Raw genomic sequence first — 20,630 nt, forward strand, 5'->3', positions numbered from 1 at the left:
CCACAAATAGAGCTTTCTTTTGGTGGTATTTGATCACAACTGCGGTTTTCGTTTTTTGCGCTATATAAACAAAGAGCGTCAATTAAAAAAAAAATAGGTAATAGCATGTCACCGGCAGACATCGAGTCCGCCCGACCCTTTTGCACGCTTCTGCAGCGTGAAGTGGGAGCGACAGTGCACCGCCGGTGGCAGATTCACGCAGCGTTGCCAACCTGCCGCAATAAATCTACTTTAGCTGCTCGGCAAGTGGTTAATTTGCAGGGATTTTCTTTTCACTTCCTGTTTGGCTATGAGACAATAAGTCCCCCAATAGGGGGCCCCGCCCGTTCACGTTTAATTTTTTTCAATAATATGCCAGTCATTTAATTTTTAATTTAAAGTGTTGATTGGTTTAGCATTTTTACCTGTTCTAGGGACATTGATCATTGTTGTCCTCCGTCCAAGTAGACAAACTGTCTTTCTTTTATTATTACCCTTGTGAAGCTATTTTTGCAATATTATGCCCGGTCTCTGTACTTTTGCTGGATGTGAAATGTTACCGTATTTTCCGGCGTATAAGACGACCTTTTGGATGTAAAAAAAAATGCCTCAAAACTCGGGGGTCGTCTTATACGCCAGTACCTGTCTCAGTCAAGCTGCGGGCATCCATTATTCAAAAGCCGCGCCTCCTCCTCAGACTGTTCCGTAATATGCAGAACACTCATTTTCCCAGCAGAGCCTCTGTTCAGTGTTCCGCCTATCATGGATGCCTTCTTATCCTCGGCCTCGGACAAGAGGACATCTGTGATAGGCGGAACACTGAACAGAGGCTCTGCTGGGAAAATGAGTGTTCCGCCTATCACGGAACAGTCTGAGGAGGAGGCGCGGCTTTTGAATAAAGGATGCCCGCAGCCTGAAACCCAAACTCTGCAAACAAAATAAGGTAGGGAGATCGTCGAGGTCGGCAATGGCACAGTGAGGTCATGAATGGCACAGTGGAAGCATGTAATGGCACAGTGGAGGCATGTAATGGTACAGTGGAGGCATGTAATGGCACAGTGAGGCATGTAATGGCACAGTGGAGGCATGTAATGTAATGGCACAGTGGAGGCATGTAATGTAATGGCACAGTGGAGGCATGTAATGTAATGGCACAGTGGATGCAGGTAATGTAATGGCACAGTGAGGCATGTAATGTAATGCAATGGCACAGTGAGATTCGAAAAAAGCTGAAAAAAGCCTGTTTATGTCAGCGGTTGTTCCTGTCAGCGGTTGTTCTGGCTACCCCTCAGCTTCCAGACAGACTAGAAGGAAGGGGGACGTCTTATACAGCGAGTATATCCCAAAACCAAAAATTTTCCTGGAAAAATAGGGGGACTTCTTATACGCCCAGTCGTCTTATACGGTACTTTGACTCCAATTGCTGGATTTCCCCTTTGAATACATTGCACTCTGACTTGTGTCAGTGCTTTTTTGTGCCCATGCGCAGTATACATCATGTCCTTTGGGACAACGCTATGTTTACTATTGATGACTATGCGTCATCATTATCGCAATGACGTCATTACGCTTGGTCATTCTTCTGCGCATGTGCGGGCATCTGAATGACACTATTTATAGCTGCGGCGGCTACCGATGGACAGACGTGACGGCTCATACGGTGGAATTATATAATCCCTCTCCATCTGACAGGTACAGTGGAAGCACTTTCCTTGCTAGGCTCTTTGTGGTGATGTTGGGTTATTTATCCCCATACACACATTAATTTTATGCTGTTTTGCTTCCTTAGGCATACCCCTTTGAAGTGAAAGAACTGTACCCTCCACTTTTCATTATGGGTTGCTTATACCAGTATAATTGAATCTGATCCTGGAATTTTGGATACGCTGACCTTCCCTCTGTACCTCTTCTCTTTTTTGCGGATTTAATATACTGGTGGGTGTTTTTGCCTTTTTTCATAGCATTTTTATCTGGCCCTGCCCTGCAAAGAAAAATGTAATTTAATTAGCTAAATTAAATGTCAGTCATCTTGAGGTTTGCTGTTTGGTTATTGGCAGTTACGTAGTGCCTAGTTTTCTGCTGTTGAGAAAACCTGTCTGCATTAGACAGTGATGTAATGGCGGACAAACGGTATCAGAGTGGCGCGCTTAAAATTTGATTGAGGAATTGAATCATTCATTCAAACACATTTTTTTTTTAATAATTCAGATTAATTAAACATTTTTAATAGACTTCAGCAATTAACATAAATTACGTAATTTTGTTTAGTCATTTGTTCAGAATCATGATCTCTATTTTTATTCTCAGTTTATCCAGAATTGTGTAGTTCTAATACATAGCTTGTGTATGTATAATTTTGTTCTATTTAAAGTAATGTATAGAAGGTAGGGCCCGAAAGTGACTCAAGCCCAGGGGCCCCCACCACCCTAAGTCCTGCCCTGAATGGGACATATATGGGAAAAAAGTTATAACCCTGCCTTGCTCTGTCTAAAATGCAAAAAAAAATAAACAATTGGCTATAGTTCTACTTTAATGTAATATTAATATTAATAGCTTTGTTAATGGACAACATACAAACTCATAAGCTAACGCAAAGTTTATTAGTAGGTTTCATAATGATTTTTTTATTTTTTGTATTTAGAAAATGTATTTGCTGATGGGCAAGTGCTTGTGTCAGGACAATCCTGTCACAAAAGCATTAAATACCAATCAAGCTAATAATAAATTTACTTGCAGTAAATTTTTTAAAATTGAGGCCCAGATTCTCAAAGGAGATACGACGGCGTATCTCAAGATACGCCGTCATATGTCTGAGTCTGAGCGGTCGTATCTATGCGCCTGATTCTTAGAATCAGTTACGCATAGATTTCTATTAGATTCGACCGGAGTAAGTCTCTTACGCCGTCGGATCTTAACTGCATATTTACGCTGGCCGCTAGGGGCGTGTACGCTGATTTACGCCTAGAAATATGTAAATCAGCTAGATACGCGAATTCACGAACGTACGCCCAGCCGACGCAGTACAGATACGCCGTTTACGTCAGGCTTTTCCCGGCGTAAAGTTACCCCTGCTATATGGTGGTGTACATGCGGCGTACCAATGTTAAAGGGTCACTAAAGGAAAAAAAATTTTTGCTGAAATGACTGTTTACAGGTTATAGAGACATAAAAGTTAACTGATTCCTTTTAAAAATGATTAAAAATAGATTAAATTCACTTTCGGTTTTAAACTGGTTTCATGTTTATGTGAAGTAAAGAGACCCACAGAACAAAAACAAACAAATCCAGGGCAGTGTTTTGTTTTTAAAATGAATCTGATTGGTTCTGAGGAGTTTTAGACACACAGCTTAGACCACAGTGAGAAGCTCCCATGAGTTTTTTCATAAGGAGCCAGACAAGCAGGAAGTGTGGAGATCAGAGCAGAATTACAGCTACTTCAAAGCAAAAACGAACAATGAGGACATGAAACCAGTACTGCAGTAAGGTAAAGGAAGCTATTTAGCTAAAAAAAAAAATCCTTTAGTGATCCTTTAAGTATGGACGTCGTTCCAGCCTCGAATTTGAAAAATTTACGTAAGTCGTCTGTAAATGGGGCTGGACGTCATTTACGTTCACGTCAAAACCAATACGTCCTTGCGGCGTACTTTGGAGCAATGCACACTGGGATATTCCACGGACGGCGCATGCGCCGTTCGTGAAAAACGTCAATCACGTCGGGTCATGGTTAATTTACATAACACACGCCAACCTCTTCACAATTTGAATTAGGCGGTGCTTACGCCGGCCTATTTACGCTACGCCGCCGCAACTTTCTTTTGAGAATACGGCACTTGCCTGTAAAAGTTGCGGAGGCGTAATGTAAATAGGATACATTACGCCCGCACAAAGTTACGCGCATCTACGTGAATCCGGGCCTCAGATGTCATCTTTAGGGCATTTGAGGGGAGCAGACACAAACATTAAGCTTTTTTTTTTATATATTTTTCCCCTAAAATCGTATTAATTTTTAATTCGCTAACAAGGAAGAGAACTGTTTTGACATCCAGTAAAATATCTAATCATGTCACCACACATACTATTTTAAGGCCCATGCTAATTTAACTAACTTAATCTCTGTCTGTTGGAAAGAGATTACTTTGAGCAGAGAAAACTGGGGCATCAAATTCATATAGTATGCATTATTTTGTAGACAGTGTGCCTAACATGTAGTATAAGCAGCACTCACTCTCTAGAACATGCTCCTCAGGACTGCAAAGCACGTTCCCTTTGACAAATCACCTCTCTCAAGTCCATTAATTTCCTCTCTACCTATCCAGGTTTTCTTCCGAGATATTAAATGCATAAAAGCTGTTTTCTTGGCTTCACTTCATTGAAATGTACAAAGGGCTGTCTGCATGTATTTGTTTATTGCTGTTGTTTTATTCCGTTTGGGATTTTGCCAATTAAAACTGATTTTTATGGAGAGCAGCGGTTTTGTTTGCCACTGAATTATGAGTTAAAGGGGATGGATAAACTCTTGGCTTAAAAGGAAATTAATACTATTATTACACCACACCACAAAACACCCTAAAGAGGCACATAAAGGAAGAGAGGTGAAATATGGAAACCTGGATACTTAGATGTGACTGTTTAGCTGTATTCTAAAACCAAAATACGATAACTAATGTACAATCAGGGCTGTCTTTAATCCCTTGCAATCCGGGCCAATTCAGACATTTCTCTCATATATGTAAAAATCTGTGTTTTTTGCTACAAAATTACTTAGAACCCCCAAGCATTATATACCGTATTTATTGGCGTAAAACACACACAGGCGTATAACATGCACCTTAATTTTAAGAGGAAAGTTTCAAGAATAAAACATAAAGGGGTTGTAAACCTTCGTGTTTTTTCCCCTTAATGCATCCTATGCAAAAACACCTTGCAGTGTCCGGCCCCCCAGCCCCCCCATTTTACTTACCTGAGCCCCGAGTTTCCGTGGCACCATCTGAACCAAATACGTTTATCTTGGTCTCATCAGACCACAGGACATGGTTCCAGTAATCCATGTCCATAGTCTGCTTGTCTTCAGCAAACTGTTTGCAGGCTTTCTTGTGCATCATCTTTAGAAGAGGCTTCCTTCTGGGACAGCCATGCAGACCAATTTGATGCAGTGTGCGGCATATGGTCTGAGCACTGACAGGCTGAACCCCCCACCCCTCCAACCTCTGCAGTAATGCGAGCAGCAATGATACATCTATTTCCCAAAGACAATTTTAAGGTTCAGCAAATTTATGCTGTTATACACTCACTACTTCACATTGTGGCAATGTGTAATTTCTTCAGTGTTGTCACATGAAAAGATATAATAATATATTTACAAAAATGTAAGGGGTGTACTCACTTTTGCGACATACTGTATATATTTTATATATATATATATATATATATATATATATATATATATATATATATATATATATACTGTGTACAGTATGTCACAGAAGTGAGTACACCCCTCACATTTTTGTAAATATTTTATTATATCTTTTCATGTGACAACACTGAAGAAATTACACATTACCACAATGTAAAGTAGTGAGTGTACAGTTTGTATAACAGTGTAAATTTTCTGTCCCCTCAAAATAACTCATCACACAGCCAATAATGTCTAAACCGTGAGTTCCCAGCACATCTAGAGAACTGACCACGGTGTGCTAGTGCGATCAGGAAAGCAGAGGCACTGTCAGGAAAACCAAGGATCTCACACAAAGGAAGCAAAAAAAAGAGAACAGGAGAGTTTTTCATACAAGTACAAGGTACCAGCAGGCACATATCATGAATTTGAAATGCTGGGGTAATAAACACGTTGTGCCCATTTTCTGTTCTATTATTGTTATTGAGTATAATAAATAAGTTTTACAAACATTTGTCAGGTTTGTAATTTTGGCGATTCACAGTAGCAATAAGAAAATATTAAATACACACATTATTAGCAATGCACAATGTGGGTATAGAATTATTATTATCATTATACTACAGGATTTATATAGCGCCAACAGTTTGTGCAGCGCTTTACAACGTGAAGGCAGATAGTACAATTTACAATACAATTCAATAGCGGAAGAATTTAGAGGGCCCTGCTCATTAGAGCTTATGTTAAACTTTGATGTGAGGGACAGGTTCTGGAGCCATGTGATGCCATCTGCAATGTGAGTACCAGAGACCAAAAAATAATAGGCTTTTTCCAATGATAAAAGCTTGGGTCAAGTACCCTGTCCCAAGCAGTTAACTTTTCAGTTGCATCTAGGTAGCGATCCTGAGTAAACCTGAATGGTAAAGTGGAGCAAATGACTCCTAGGGAGAAGGGTATTGATAAGAAAGATTTAAGAAAAAGAGAAAAGTTGAGAAAAGAAAGGTGCTCCTTTCGGCTTAATCTCAACTCATCCTCACTGTCATCCGTTCTTTTGATCTTAAACAGGAGATTTTCTAACTTCCTTTTTCATTATGCAAACACAATGAACAGATCGAACACCAATAAAAAAAAGTGTTTCTAAGAGCTGATAAAAGTAACACTGTAGCCATGCTAGAAGGGCTGATTTATGAAAATGGGAGCAAACACAACTGCTGCTAATCAAGTTTTAAATTAAAGAAGCAATGTGATTGGCTTCTGTGGGCAGTTGCTCAACTATTATTATTATATTTGTACAGCAAAACCTTGGACTACGAGCATAATTTGTTTCAGAAACATGCTTGTAATCTAAAGCACTTGTATATCAAAGCGAATTTCCCCATAAGAAATAATGGAAACTCAAATGATTTGTTCCATAAGATGTATTTATAGGTCCTTCTGTTTATAGTCCATATAAAAAGATTATAGTAATGTGACCATAAAATGTCCATCCACAAATGGAAGCCTCCACAAGAGGATTAGAAGGAAAATCCAGCAGGAGCTACAGAGTATAAAAGAGTAGAGAGGCGCCTCTAAGTGTAGAAATACTGTATGTTGCTAAATGTTGTACCTTCATTAAATGTAACAGTTTTCTACTCTTAGAGGCGCCTATCTTCTCTTTTATACTAAGTTGTGACATGACGTTACTCTTATATCAAGACATCGCTTGTATATCAAGTCAAAATTTAAAAAACATGTTTGCTTGTCTTGCAAAATGCTCTCAAACCAAGTTACTCTCAAACTAAGGTTTTACTGTATGTTATGATATATTTAGCATTCCAGTTTGTTGTAATATTAATATATATGTGTAGGTATTTAATATATTGTGTTATATGTATGGCATGATATATATGTGTCACATACAGGCATTCAAGATTACACATCAAAGGGTGTTTGCTGACCAAAGGGGTTAGTGGCCAAACACATATTAAAGGGACAGCTGAAGACCCTTAGATGTGTTAATCTTGTCCAGGACTACCTAGGTGTGTGTGAGGTATGGCCCATTAACCTCAAAGGTTATATTGTTTACATACGTTAGGAAGTATTTATTGATGGTAATTAGACTTGAGGGGGTATTCATTCAGGGAAACATTTGGTTGACCTCGAAGAACCCCTCCCTCCAGTGTGAGACCAGTATTTGAGACATTCAAGCTGGCATTCAGTCAGTCTTGTCACTGAGAATATCCTCTGTGTATTCTCTGGGTATGGCACAAGTCTAGGAAAAGATGAGACTTTGAATTACTCTGTTGGATATGTATCATCTGTGGAATTTGGACTTTGTTCTGTATTGGAAATCAAATAAATGCACTCTCTGGAGAGCCAGGGGTATTGCTGCGGAACAACCTAATTTATAGTCATCAAACTAACATCTAAATATCAATTATCTAATCGGACTACAAGTGCACCAAATGCACTCTTTTATATCACTACACAGTTGTCATTAAAACCCTCATAACTAACCAAGAACTTGGAAAAGATTGAAATATAGTCCAAAAAAAACGACAAGCCATAATGAAGCAAATAGATCATTATATAAGGATATGTAAATTATGCTAATCCTTCAAAGCAAAAGTGAAATTTGAAACGCACATAATAAATCTAATCATATCCTCTTGGAATGAAAAAGTATAAGATAAATTTTAAAGTCAATTCCACTTTCATTTTTAGGGATTAATAAACAAAAGGGGAAATGTGCCAAATATAGCATCTATTCTTCTTCTTGTTTTAGTATTTACAGTGGGGCAAAAAAGTATTTAGTCAGCCACCGATTGTGCAAGTTCTCCCACTTAAAAAGATGAGAGGCCTGTAATTGTCATCATAGGTATACCTCAACTATGAGAGACAAAATGTGGAAACAAATCCAGACAATCACATTGTCTGATTTGGAAAGAATTTATTTGCAAATTATGGTGGAAAATAAGTATTTGGTCAATATCAAAAATTAATCTCAATAATTTGTTATATATCCTTTGTTGACAATGACAGAGGTCAAACATTTTCTGTAAGTCTTCACAAGGATGTCACACACTGTTGCCGGTATGTTGGCCCATTCCTCCATGCAGATCTCCTCTAGAGCAGTGATGTTTTGGGGCTGTCGCTCGGCAGCACAGACTTTCAACTCGCTCCTAAGGGGTTGAGATCTGGAGACTGGCTAGGCCACTCCAGGACCTTGTAATGCTTCTTATGAAGCCACTCCTTCATTGCCCGGGTGGTGTGTTTGGGATCATTGTCATGCTGAAAGACCCAGCCACGGTTCATCTTCAATGCTCTTGCTGATGGGAGGAGGTTTGCACTCAAAATCTCACGATACATGGCCCCATTCATTCTTTCATGTACACAGATCATTCGTCCTGTTCCATTTGCAGATAAACAGCCCCAAAGCATTATGTTGCCACCCCCATGCTTCACAGTAGGTATGGTGTTCTTTGGTTGCAACTCAAAACACGACGAGTTGTGTTTCTACCAAACAGTTCTACTTTGGTTTCATCTGGCCATATGACATTCTCCCAATCCTCTTCTGGATCATCCAAATGCTCTCTAGCAAATCTCAGACGGCCCGGACATGTACTGGCTTAAGCAGGGGGACACTGCAGGATCTGACTCCCTGGCGGCGTAGTGTGTTACTGATGGTAGCCTTTGTTACGTTGGTCCTAGCTCTCTGCAAGTCATTCACTAGGTCCCCCTGTGTGGTTCTTGGATTTTTGCTCACTGTTATTGTGATTGACCCCACAGAGCCATTGAGCTCCAGATCGAGGGAGATTATCAGTGGTCTTGTATGTCTTCCATTTTCTAATTATTGCTCCCACAGTTGATTTTTTCACACCAAGCTGCTTGCCTATTGCAGATTCAGTCTTCCCAGCCTGGTGCAGGTCTACAATTTTGTTTCTGGTGTCCTTCGACAGCTCTTTGGTCTTCACCATAGTGGAGTTTGGAGTGTGACTGTTTGAGGTTGTGGACAGGTGTCTTTTATACTAATATCAAGTTCAAACAGGTGCCATCAATACAGGTAATGAGTGGAGGACAGAGGAGCCTCTTAAAGAACAAGATACAGGTCTGTGAGAGACAGAAATCGTGCTGGTTTGTAGGTGACCAAATATTTATTTTCCACCATAATTTGCAAATAAATTCTTTCCAAATCAGACAATGTGATTGTCTGGATTTGTTTCCACATTTTGTCTCTCATAGTTGAGGTATACCTATGATGACAATTACAATTTTTAAGTGGGAGAACTTGCACAATTGGTGGCTGGCTAAATACTTTTTTGCCCCACTGTACTTTAAAATTTAAAAAGAAAACAGAAACTTTCAACATTAAAGTTAGTTGACAATTGTACACAATGACATTAGATGGTGGTAGGATGTGCAAACTGAAAGATCTTTACAAAACATACACCATCAGTAGGCCACACTTGCACCATTTGCGTCTAGGATTTCCGCTCAGCAGACATCCCCGACACTGGTCTATCATGGAGGAAAAAACTGACTGGGAGAAACCAACCATCCAATTAATTTTCCCCTAAAAAGACCCAACCATGTGATGCCTGGGATGGTTATCTGAATCATACAAAAGATAATTTGTTCATCTCATCAAAATCAGACCTATCAAGCAAAACTGATTCTATTTCTGTAGGTACCTTAAATTTACCTAGTAAAGGCAGAAATATGAAAGCTGCCACTCTCGACTAGTGGTTTTTAAAGAGTATAACCTAGTACAAAAAGTCAGTAAAAACTTTGTCTGTTTGCACAGGGTCAATGATTCACTAGGTAGAGAAACTAGAAGAAGAATGACAGCCCTAGGGTCTGGACCTTTAAAATGCAAGTTAGTAATGCTAGCTACCACATTTTCACTGGTTACTTTTATTCTGATTTCAGATCACATTAAGCCTTGGTGAAAATGGACAAATAGTTGCATGTCTAAGGTTAGGTTCCTAATTGTGCAGGTCCTGTGCGCTGCATTTGCACAGTGAATATGGGAAAAAAGTCCAGATCTCTTTTTCTCAAAATGTCGCACGGACCCACATAGTGCTGCAGCAAAAATGCGGTTTTGCACACCTGAAAACATGCTGCGCATTCCAGTGCATGGGGGTCTTATTAAGAATAAATGCCACCCCTTTGCATCTGCTAAAGACGTACGCCTTACTGCGACAGGCGTAAGTACGTTCGTGAATCGGCGTATCTAGCTCATTTACATATTCGATGCATAAATCAATGGAAGCACCCCTTGCGGCCATCGTAAATATGCGCCCAAGATACGATGGCGTAGGAGACTTACGTCGGTCGGATGGAGCCAGAATTCAGGCGTATCTGGTTTCAAGAATACGGCGCATAGATACGACGGTGCATCCGTGGACTTACGCGGCGTATAAGAAGCTACATCGGCGTAAGTCGTTCGTGAATCTGGGCCTATATTTGCATTTTTAAAGCCACATAGATATTATCACAGAGATATAAAAAAGGAATTAATAGGTAAGAATTTAGTCAAATTAGCTGACAAAAGGGAAGTTCATGATGCAGCTGTCCATTCCTAGGAACAAAACTCCAATACCTGGACTGTCCCCTGACAGCAGCTATAAAGATATCTTGATGTTGTGTTCAATGGTGCAATGAGGTGGCAAAAGAAAGCTTTATTCAACTGCGATCGGCTATTAGCTCTTCTGTGTTTGTTGCAATGCCGCTGGCTAGGGGATCAGACCACTGATTAATACTATCCTTGCAATGCTGCAACATGGTGCAGCAGGGTTGCTAAGCAACATGTCAATCATTTTAAAAAGCAGCTGAACTGGTGATAGATTTTTTCCAACTCTTTTTGCCTAATTGTGGTTGAACAGAGAACAGAATGAAATATCAGTGACGCAAAAGCACAGAAAAACAAGAATATAGTAGTTGTATCTCACACTGGCTTTAAACAATAAACTAATAACATATAATGGATAATATGGTCATATAGGGAGCTTTCAGTTTCACAGATAAATGCACTGTAAAAATGTAGATAAGCAGTCCCCAGACCATTTCACTGACAAACAGGATAGATAGAAATACAACCAGGTAGAAATGGAAGGAGAGACAGTTCTATAAATTGGTGGTGGGCATCAGGACTGAGTGTATCCTGCCCTGACATATTATGATCCTTATCATACGTTATTATGTCTTGCAGTCTTGCAGGTGCACTTACTGTTTGATTTACTAAAACTGGAGAGTGCAAAATCTGGTGCAGCTGTCCATGGTAACCAATCGGCTTCTAACTTCACCTTGTTCAATTTGGTCTTTGACAATAACACCTGGAAGTTGATTGGTTTCTATATAGAGCTGCACCAGATTTTGCACTCTCCAAGTTTAGTAAATCAACCTCAATGTAACTAGAAGTACAAAATGTAGAACATATATGCCCTTTGCAGGTCTTATGCCACGGACACGGTCGTTTTTTGTGATGAAAAAAAAACGATTTTTTTTAGCATAAAAAAACGACATTTTTCAAACTTCATTTTAAAAAACGACGTAGCATACACACCATCGTTTTTTCAAAAAGCTCTAGCAAAGCGCGGTTACGTAAAGCACGTACGGCGGCACTCTGTTCCATTCAAGCTCGCGTCCTAACTTGCTTCTGAGCATGCGCGGGTTTAAAAACGTTGTTTTAAATGTCGTTTTAGCTACACAAGACATAAAACAACGTTTTCCCCATACACGGTCATTTTAATTGACGTTTAAAAAAAAAAAAAATTCTCATCACAAAAAAACACCGTGTGTACGCGGCATTACAGTGCAGCCCGTGGCACACCATTTTCTGCAAACCTACAGTGAAGTGACCAGATGCCTATAATTTTTAGAGTCAATCATTGTTTTAGAATGGCCGCCCTAGTCCCTGGCAAAGAACATCTGTTTTTTATTGCAGTGGAATGCCCATGACTTACAATGCTCAGATGAAGGGGTGGGATACTCTAACTCTTTTTCCAACAATCCCTTGGGTTCACACAGTTTCTGGGTTCCTACAAGCCCCTGACTCCTAGACACACCCAGGGAATATAAGGTTTCTTATGTCCTACATTCTGCAGCTCAGAAAGGCTGCGCCTGAGACAGAAATGGTTGGGCATGTGATCTGTAGCCAGTTGTACGGTTCTTCATTGTTAGCCAACAGCATGCGGATTCTACTGAAGACCCATTGACAGACTAAACCATGGAGTGCCTATAGGTGCAGTCCATGGTTTAGTGTGTCAATTGTTCTCATTTGGTCCCCGAGCTTGTGAGTTGCCTGTTTGTGGCTTGAATTCGTACTGGTGATCCTTCTCCATTGCACTCACTTTTTTGTTATTTTTTTTTTCTATGGAAGACTCAGCCACTGTGGGGAGCACTGCTTCAATTATACCGCAATACTGCGCTTTAGGTACAGTAGGGTGGTTCTGTATCTCTAGCTGCCCACCTGTGGTATCTGCCCTGGGACACCTACAGCCTCTTACCCATGGTGACATCCCAGAGATCCCTCCCACACTTCGCCTGTGTTTCCAGACCTATCCTGGACTTCACTGTGAGAGAAACTGTTTTAAAAGAAGTAGTTCTTTTTGTACTGTACCGTTTACTGAAGTAGTGGTCGTTCTTTAGTATCTGTGTCTACGAAGCCTTATAGAGACCGTTCTGTACTGTCACCTAGTGTTCTTAATGTCACAGAGACATTGCTCTTATGAGCTCCTGTACTGCTTCATAATCAGTTTAACATAGTTCTGTGGTGAACACATACCCTTTTGCCATTTTGTCCCTTATTACATTGTAAACCCTACTTTCCACCTGCTTAGTAAAGTCCAAGTTAAAGTTATCCCCTGTCTGATCAACCATTCAGCCAATCCCCCTACCTGTTACAATATCACCTTTCTTGTTGACGAAAGTAAGGTGATGAGGGAAGTATTATACAGTGATGTGAGAAAGTATTTGAACCCCTTGTAACCCTTTCCAGACTGATACATGTAAATTACTTTGTTTCTCGCCTGTTCTTAAATGACGTGTTGCTTTTTGAGATCTTCTAGTGTGCTTCAATTTGTCAGACAGCTTCTATTTAGATGATTTCTTGATTCAACAGGTCTGGCAGTAATCAGGCTTCGGTGTGACAAATGAAACTTAACTCAGCTTTGCCAAAAATTTGATTAAAGGGGAGTTCCACCCAAAAATGTAACTTCTGCTTATCCAGTTCCCCCTCCTCGGGTGTCACATTTGGCACCTTTCCGGGGGGAGCAGATACCTGCCTAAAACAGGTACTTGCTCCCATTTCCGGCGATAGATTCTGCGGCGATCTACGTAATTTCCAGCCCCTCCTCTGTCCCCCCACTGTCTTCTGGGAGACATACATACGGGTCACAGAAGACAGCGGGGACCGGTCAGGATGCGCAGCGTGACCCGCATTTGGGAACCAGGCTATGAAGCCGCAAGGCTTCACTTCCTGATTCCCTTACTGAAGATGCCGATGCCTTATCTGAATCATTTACAGAGAAAGTAACCTTTCCCCTATTCTTTGCATCTATCGGTAAGCCTATAATAAGGCTTACCTATAGGTACTGTAAATATCTCCTAAACTTGCATCGTTTAGGAGATATTTATTGTATACTGCCCTGATGTCAAAGGCTCATGCGCTCTGAAGTAATGGCCATCTGTGACGTTTATTCAGAAGCCTGTGCCGTGACTGGAGGCTCCCACGCACAATCAACCAATCATGTACTAGCAAACGTCAATTTTTTTTATTTCCCTTGCAGATAGCTGAGTATTTAAAATAAACACAATATAAAAATTAACACAGCTTTTCTAAAATGTAAAATTATTTAAAATTTAAGAATGAACATACCTTATTTACAGTCACTTTAGCCTCTACTCTAGTAAATGAAACTCCATACCTTGAATTCATATAGACTAGCGTAGACAAGTTTTACAAAAATTTCATGTGCCTGTCTACCTGCGCCACTTTTAGAACAAATGCGAGACACTTGGTATTAATTAACTCCACCTTCATAAGATACAAACTCTCAGCATTTTATTTTGAATTTGGCGTAGGAGATGTGCTACAATGTAGAATTGAAGCAAATTACAACTACCTGAATTTATTGCACCGGTCGCTGTCAGAACCAAAACTGACGCAGATGTTTTTTGAATCAGGCAGAACACATTAACAAGAGCAATTAACACCAGAAAAGTGGCACAACAGCTTTATTGAATTCTCCATATGTCTTTTTAACTGAATATAGATACCAAAACTTTGCGAACAGAAGACCTACTGGATTTAAATACATTTAAATGTAAATTCCTAGCGGTTCTAATGATTTGGAATTACATTTAATATTGTAAAGGATTATTAACTACTTTATAATGTCATTTATTAGTCAAAATGATTAGATACAAGCTTTTTCTATAATGTTTGTGTCTATATTTTTGGTGTGATTATCATTTTGTTTTTTAGTTTGGCTATTTAATTTATTATGGGAACTATTGTACTATTTTTACAATTAATATTTATATGTAAAGGGGTTAAGATTTGAGACTATGGTTTTATAAAGGATTTTTTAAATTATTGTTTCAATTTTGCACAAGTACGTGTTATAAAAGGTTGTCTAAAAGCCGGTTCACACAGGGGTGACTCGTCAGACGACTCACAATTCGCACTACGTTCTGCACTATGGAACCCTTCCAATAGGAGCGAATCAAATCGCTCCGACTTAGAAAAAGGTTCCTGTACTTTGGGACGACTTCAGGGCGACTTCAATACAGAAGTCATTTTGCAAGTCGCCTCTAAAGTCGTGTGCAGATCGCCTTTGCCGAGTCGCTCGGCAAGTCGTGGTGCCCCTGTGTGAACCGGCTCTAATACTCCTAAATTAGTGATCATTGGAAGGGAAAATCAAGGGATGTGGTCTGCTTTTGTGACGGACAATACTCAGAATATAGGTAGAAAATATAAAATATTTATTAGAGTTTAAAGATTCCCTACATCAATAAAATCACAGCTGCATGCTACTATTAGCCAATCACCAAAACCAGCTTCTAAATTCCAAACGGTGTTACACCAGTAAACTACGTTTACTGTGTGCGTGCAAACAATTAACACATAAGGACATAGACTGACATAAAACAAAGTGAACAAAAACAGTTCGGACGCCTAAATATCCGCACTTGTTGGGGTCCCTAACGGAAAACCTCTGTGTGTCTGCATTAAATAATGATAATGATGTTGCTATAAGGAGTAGGCCAACAAGTGCGTCCCCGCGGGGGATGAAAGGAGATAGCGGTTATATAATGAATAATGTTAGGGCTTGAATACTGATGACCAGATTGCTGCAATTGACCCAAAACAATTGGTGCAGAGATACTGTTAAATAACAGAGTGTCCTTCTGCATGTAAATAGTTCCAATTATTTGCAAAACATGGCATCCACTGAACTAAAAGTCACTGATAATTAGCAGTTTCCCTGTGTGGACATGGGTGATGCAACTCAGTGGGTACTTATTGTATAGGTCTGCTGTAAAGTGTTGCTGCTGCCCGAAAAGAACCATGCGGGTTAATGCAGTTGCCTTTTAGACATGAATGTCTTTGAAGGAGTACTCATAGCAGTGCACAGCGCAATACTTGTGGTAAAACAACCGGCTCTCCGACAGCTATAGTTTCATTCCACCTTACCACTTCCGTAGTCATAGGAATGTCCTGGGCTGGCCCATCCTCTGCTCGCAGAGTGGGACGTGCCTCAAGCTCCGAAGTATACTGGACCTTGGTGTTTTCCTATTAGTTGGTGGGTGGATGGACGCTGTCCTTTCGTCCAGATGACTGGCGTTGGCCGCACGGTATCGCCTCAAAGCCAGACCGCTATGTATCTCCGTGTATCTCCCCCTTCTTCCGGGGAGTAGTAGGTGGCGTCCTGGAGCTATTACGTCAACGCGTTTTGCAAATGTGATCGCGTAGCTTCGTCTGGACGGTTTTTGTTTACTTTGTTTTATGTCAGTCTATGTCCTTATGTGTTAATTGTTTGCACGCACACAGTAAACGGAGTTTACTGGTGTAACACTGTTTGGAATTTAGAAGCTGGTTTTGGTGATTGGCTAATAGTAGCATGCAGCTGTGATTTTATTGATGTAGGGAATCTTTAAACTCTAATAAATATTTTATATTTTCTACCTATATTCTGAGTATTGTCCGTCACTACCATAAGTAGCCTCTTATATCTTCTGGGTTTCTCTACATCTTGGAGTTTCCCTGTATGATATCACCCCATGTTTTGCATATAATAAATAGATAATTTATAGTGCCACAAACATGAATCATAAAGTGCTGTAGTGCATAAAACAGTGATATTCTAATTCAAGATGGAAAATCCATCCAGTGTAGTTGATATAAAGTTCTTTTGATAAATATTTAGTGACTTCAAAAAAATGTGACAAACAGCTTGCTGCGGTGTTCACACTCTGGTGCTCCCAACCCTCAGGTAATGGCTGCTCACCTCTGAGCGTGTGACCTCACAGCTAAGTTTGGTCAAACACGCTTATGAATCACTTTAAGGATTCTAGACAGGCTGTCTGTTTCAAAGCTGCTTACTGGTGCTGTCTACTCACATGGAAAATGGTAAAAAGAAACTCCATGGCATAATATCATTTAAAACTGTTTATTGTGCAGACAAATAAAGCCCCAATGCTGGGTAGTGATGGCGCGAACCTAAAATTTTCGGTTCGCGAACGGCGAACGCGAACTTCCGCAAATGTTCAGGAACCCGGCGAACCGCCATAGACTTCAATGGGCAGGCAAATTTTAAAACCCACAGGGATTATTTCTGGCCACAATAGTGATGGAAAAGTTGTTTCAAGGGGACTAACACCTGGACTGTGGCATGCCGGGGGGGGATCAATGGGAAAACTCCCATGGAAAATTATGTAGTTGTCGCATAGTCCGTTTTTAATCCATAAAGGGCATAAATCACCTAACATTCATAAATTGTTTGGAATAACGTGCTTTAAAACATCAGGTATGATGTTGTATCGATCAGGTAGTGTAAGGGTTAGGGTTACAGAAAGGGTTACAGATTGGGTTAGGGTTAGGGTTACAGAAAGGGTTACAGATTGGGTTAGGGTTAGGGTTACAGACAGGGTTAGGGTTAGGGTAACAGATAGGGTTAGGGTTACAGATAGGGTTAGGTTAACCCTAACCCTGTCTTCAACCCTAACCCTATCTGTAACCCTAACCCTGTCTGTAACCCTAACCCTAACAGACAGGGTTAGGGTTAGAGATAGGGTTAGGGTTACAGTCTGTAACCCTAACCCTAACCCTGTCTGTAACCCTAACCCTATCTGTAACCCTAACCCTGTCTGTAACCCTAACCCTATCTGTAACCCTAACCCTATCTGTAACCCTAACACTAACCCTATCTGTAACCCTAACCCTATCTGTAACCCTAACCCTGTCTGTAATAGGGTTAGGGTTCACAGTGAAAGACCAAACTCTGACAATGTCCTCAGAACTTTTCGAGTTCAGGGTACGTGGCCTCTGAACACTGGGCATTATTCTAGGGCCAAAGGGAATCACAGCACCATGACCATGACGATTAGTTTAGTTGTAATATGCGTGCAAGCTACTGTGCCACCAGATATGAGATGTGGCACTGGACAGGTGGGCACAGTTTACCCTGTGAGGCAAAGACACCCTGGCAGACAAATGACTACTATTATGTATTGCAGTGAGACTGTCACTTTGCCCTGTCACAAAGTCTCTAAGTTTCTTGCTTGTCCACCTCTGACCCAAAGAAAATAATCACTCCCCTTTAACCACTTAAGACCCGGACCAAAATGCAGCTAAAGGACCAGGCCCCTTTTTTGCGATTCGGCACTGCATCACTTTAACTAACAGTTGCGCGGTCGTGCGACGTGGCTCCCAAACAAAATTGGCGTCCTTTTTTTCCCACAAATAGAGCTTTATTTTGGTGGTATTTGATCACCTCTGCGGTTTTTATTTTTTTGCACTATAAACAAAAGCGGCAATTTTGAAAAAAATTCAATATTTTTTACTTTTTGCTATAATAAATATCCCCCAAAAACATATATAAAAAAAAATTCCTCAGTTTAGGCCGATACGTATTCTTCTACCTATTTTTGGTAAAAAAAAAAATCGCAATAAGCGTTTATCGATTGGTTTGCGCAAAATTTATAGCATTTACAAAATAAGGGATCGTTTTATTGCATTGCATTTATTGACCCACCGCTGGGCTTTATACAATCACGTACAGGTACGTGATTGTGCCCAGCGGTGCCATTCTGCCGACGTATATCGTCATTAGGCGGTCCTTAAGTGGTTAAAATAATTAAATTTTAATCTCATCTGACCAGAACACCTTTTTTCCATGTGGCCTCAGAATCTTCAAGGTGCGTTTTAAGGTGGTCAGATGAGACCAAAATGGAATTATTTGGCCTCAACACCAAACGATATGTCTGGCGGAAATTCAATACAGCTCACCATCCAAATAACACCATTCCTACTGTAAAGAATGGAGGTGGTAATATCCTGTTATAGAGGGGGGGGGGGGGGGGTAATATCCTGTTATGGTGGTGTTTTTCTGCAAAATACTGTCAAATTATTGAGGAAAGTCTGCTGCCCTCTGCCAGAAAGTTGTCAATGGGAAAAAGGTTGACGGAGAAAAAGGTGAAACTGTTGTCACTATATAAATCCTGTATAATAATAATAATAATAACAATAACAATAATAATAATAATAATACTAATAATATCCTTACATGGCCTAGTCAGAGCCCAGACCCCATTGGAAATCTGTGGAATGATTTGAAGACTGCGGTCCAAAAACGATCGCCATCAAATTTAACTTAACTTGAGCGAAAAGTAGGCACATTTTGCAAAGTCTAGATGTGCAATGTTAGTAGAGACAAACCCCCAGAAGACTAAAGGCTGTAATTATAGCAAAAGGTGGTTCAACTCAATGGTGACATAAGAGGGGCGACTCAGTGACATTGTTTTTTTATTTATTTCTATTTTTTCTGACATGTTGGTCAAAAACTGTGCCTGTCTTCATTTCAGGCTGCAAAGCAACAAAATGTGATTATTTTAAAGGTGGGTGATTCTTTTCTATACCCACTGTATACCAGAAAATATTAGTTCTTGCTACCTACTCCTTTCATCTATGAGTACAAAGAAGGAGAACAAAGGGATGCATGTGACTGGTTACTAGAACATAGAACCACTCAGTTTTATGGCTAGAAAAACATAAAAAGAAGCATGAGCCGACCATCTTTTTATTCTTTCTGTGTGCAATTTTGCATCATTCATGCAAGAACAACACACAATTCAGATGAAAAATATTTGAGTGAGCCCAGCAGCATTTGTGTTCAGATGCCAGGAATATTAATAACTTAATTAAATGTTTCAGTATTGAAATGGTTATATGCTGTGCCTGATGTCAAAAACAAATAAATATTACAAGTGTAGTACATGCATACAGTAAATTTCAAGGTGCAAAGCCACATAAAGAATTAAGTACTCGTTATAACATCATGGAGCTATACAACATATGTTACTATTTGAAATGATCTAAAAGTGTAAGCCAAATTCCTCCCATGTGACTATCTTCAATTTGCTCTTTGCTATGAGTGTATTCCTCCTGGGAGGTGTAGGCAGGCGTCTAGAAAATATTGGAAGGAGACAAACATTCCTGACTAGCTGGAAAGGACCGGGCTTGTTTACACAATTCTCTTCTGAGAGGCACATATGAGGAAACAGTTTGTCTCCCTGGATGTGTGCAGTTTGACTGAACATTGTTTTTTTAATATAAGGACTGGCTTCCCTTGGGAGATGAAGTAGCGAGCCGGGCTGCAAGCTGGCTGCAGGCTGCACGCACTGGGGATCTCTCCGGCTCGTGGGAGCAGGTGACCTTTCATCTCTTGACCCTGAGTTTCAAAGAAGACTGATGAGAAGCAGCTGTTTGAAAGATGTAGTTCTGTATAAATTGCAGAAAGCGGACACTCCTCAGGGAGACAAACTAATTATCCACAACAACATTACTCTGTCATCTCAATTTACTAGAGGAATTCTAATTAATATTCATTTGTTGCAAGCTTAAATACATTGCAAGGGTGCTCTTTAACTAAGCCCGTAGGCGGCAGCTATTGCGGCTTTATTTGTACTCAAGGTACACTTCCATTAAGGGCCTATTCACAAAGTATCATTGCAATGTAAGCACTACAACACCCTGATATCTTGTGTGCACATA

General features: G+C 40.2%; 1 protein-coding gene and 1 long non-coding RNA gene across 2 annotated transcripts in view; one reads left to right on the forward strand and one right to left on the reverse strand.

The window, feature by feature from the left end:
• Positions 1 to 20,630, reverse strand: part of LOC120915680 — an 84,832-nt gene that overhangs the window by 63,474 nt on the left and 728 nt on the right. The window lies entirely within an intron of this gene.
• LOC120915679 (CXADR like membrane protein) overlaps positions 1 to 20,630 on the forward strand; it is a 119,323-nt gene that overhangs the window by 54,982 nt on the left and 43,711 nt on the right. The window lies entirely within an intron of this gene.

The sequence above is a fragment of the Rana temporaria genome, chromosome 10 (genome assembly GCF_905171775.1).
Source record: "Rana temporaria chromosome 10, aRanTem1.1, whole genome shotgun sequence".
NCBI lineage: Eukaryota > Metazoa > Chordata > Amphibia > Anura > Ranidae > Rana > Rana temporaria.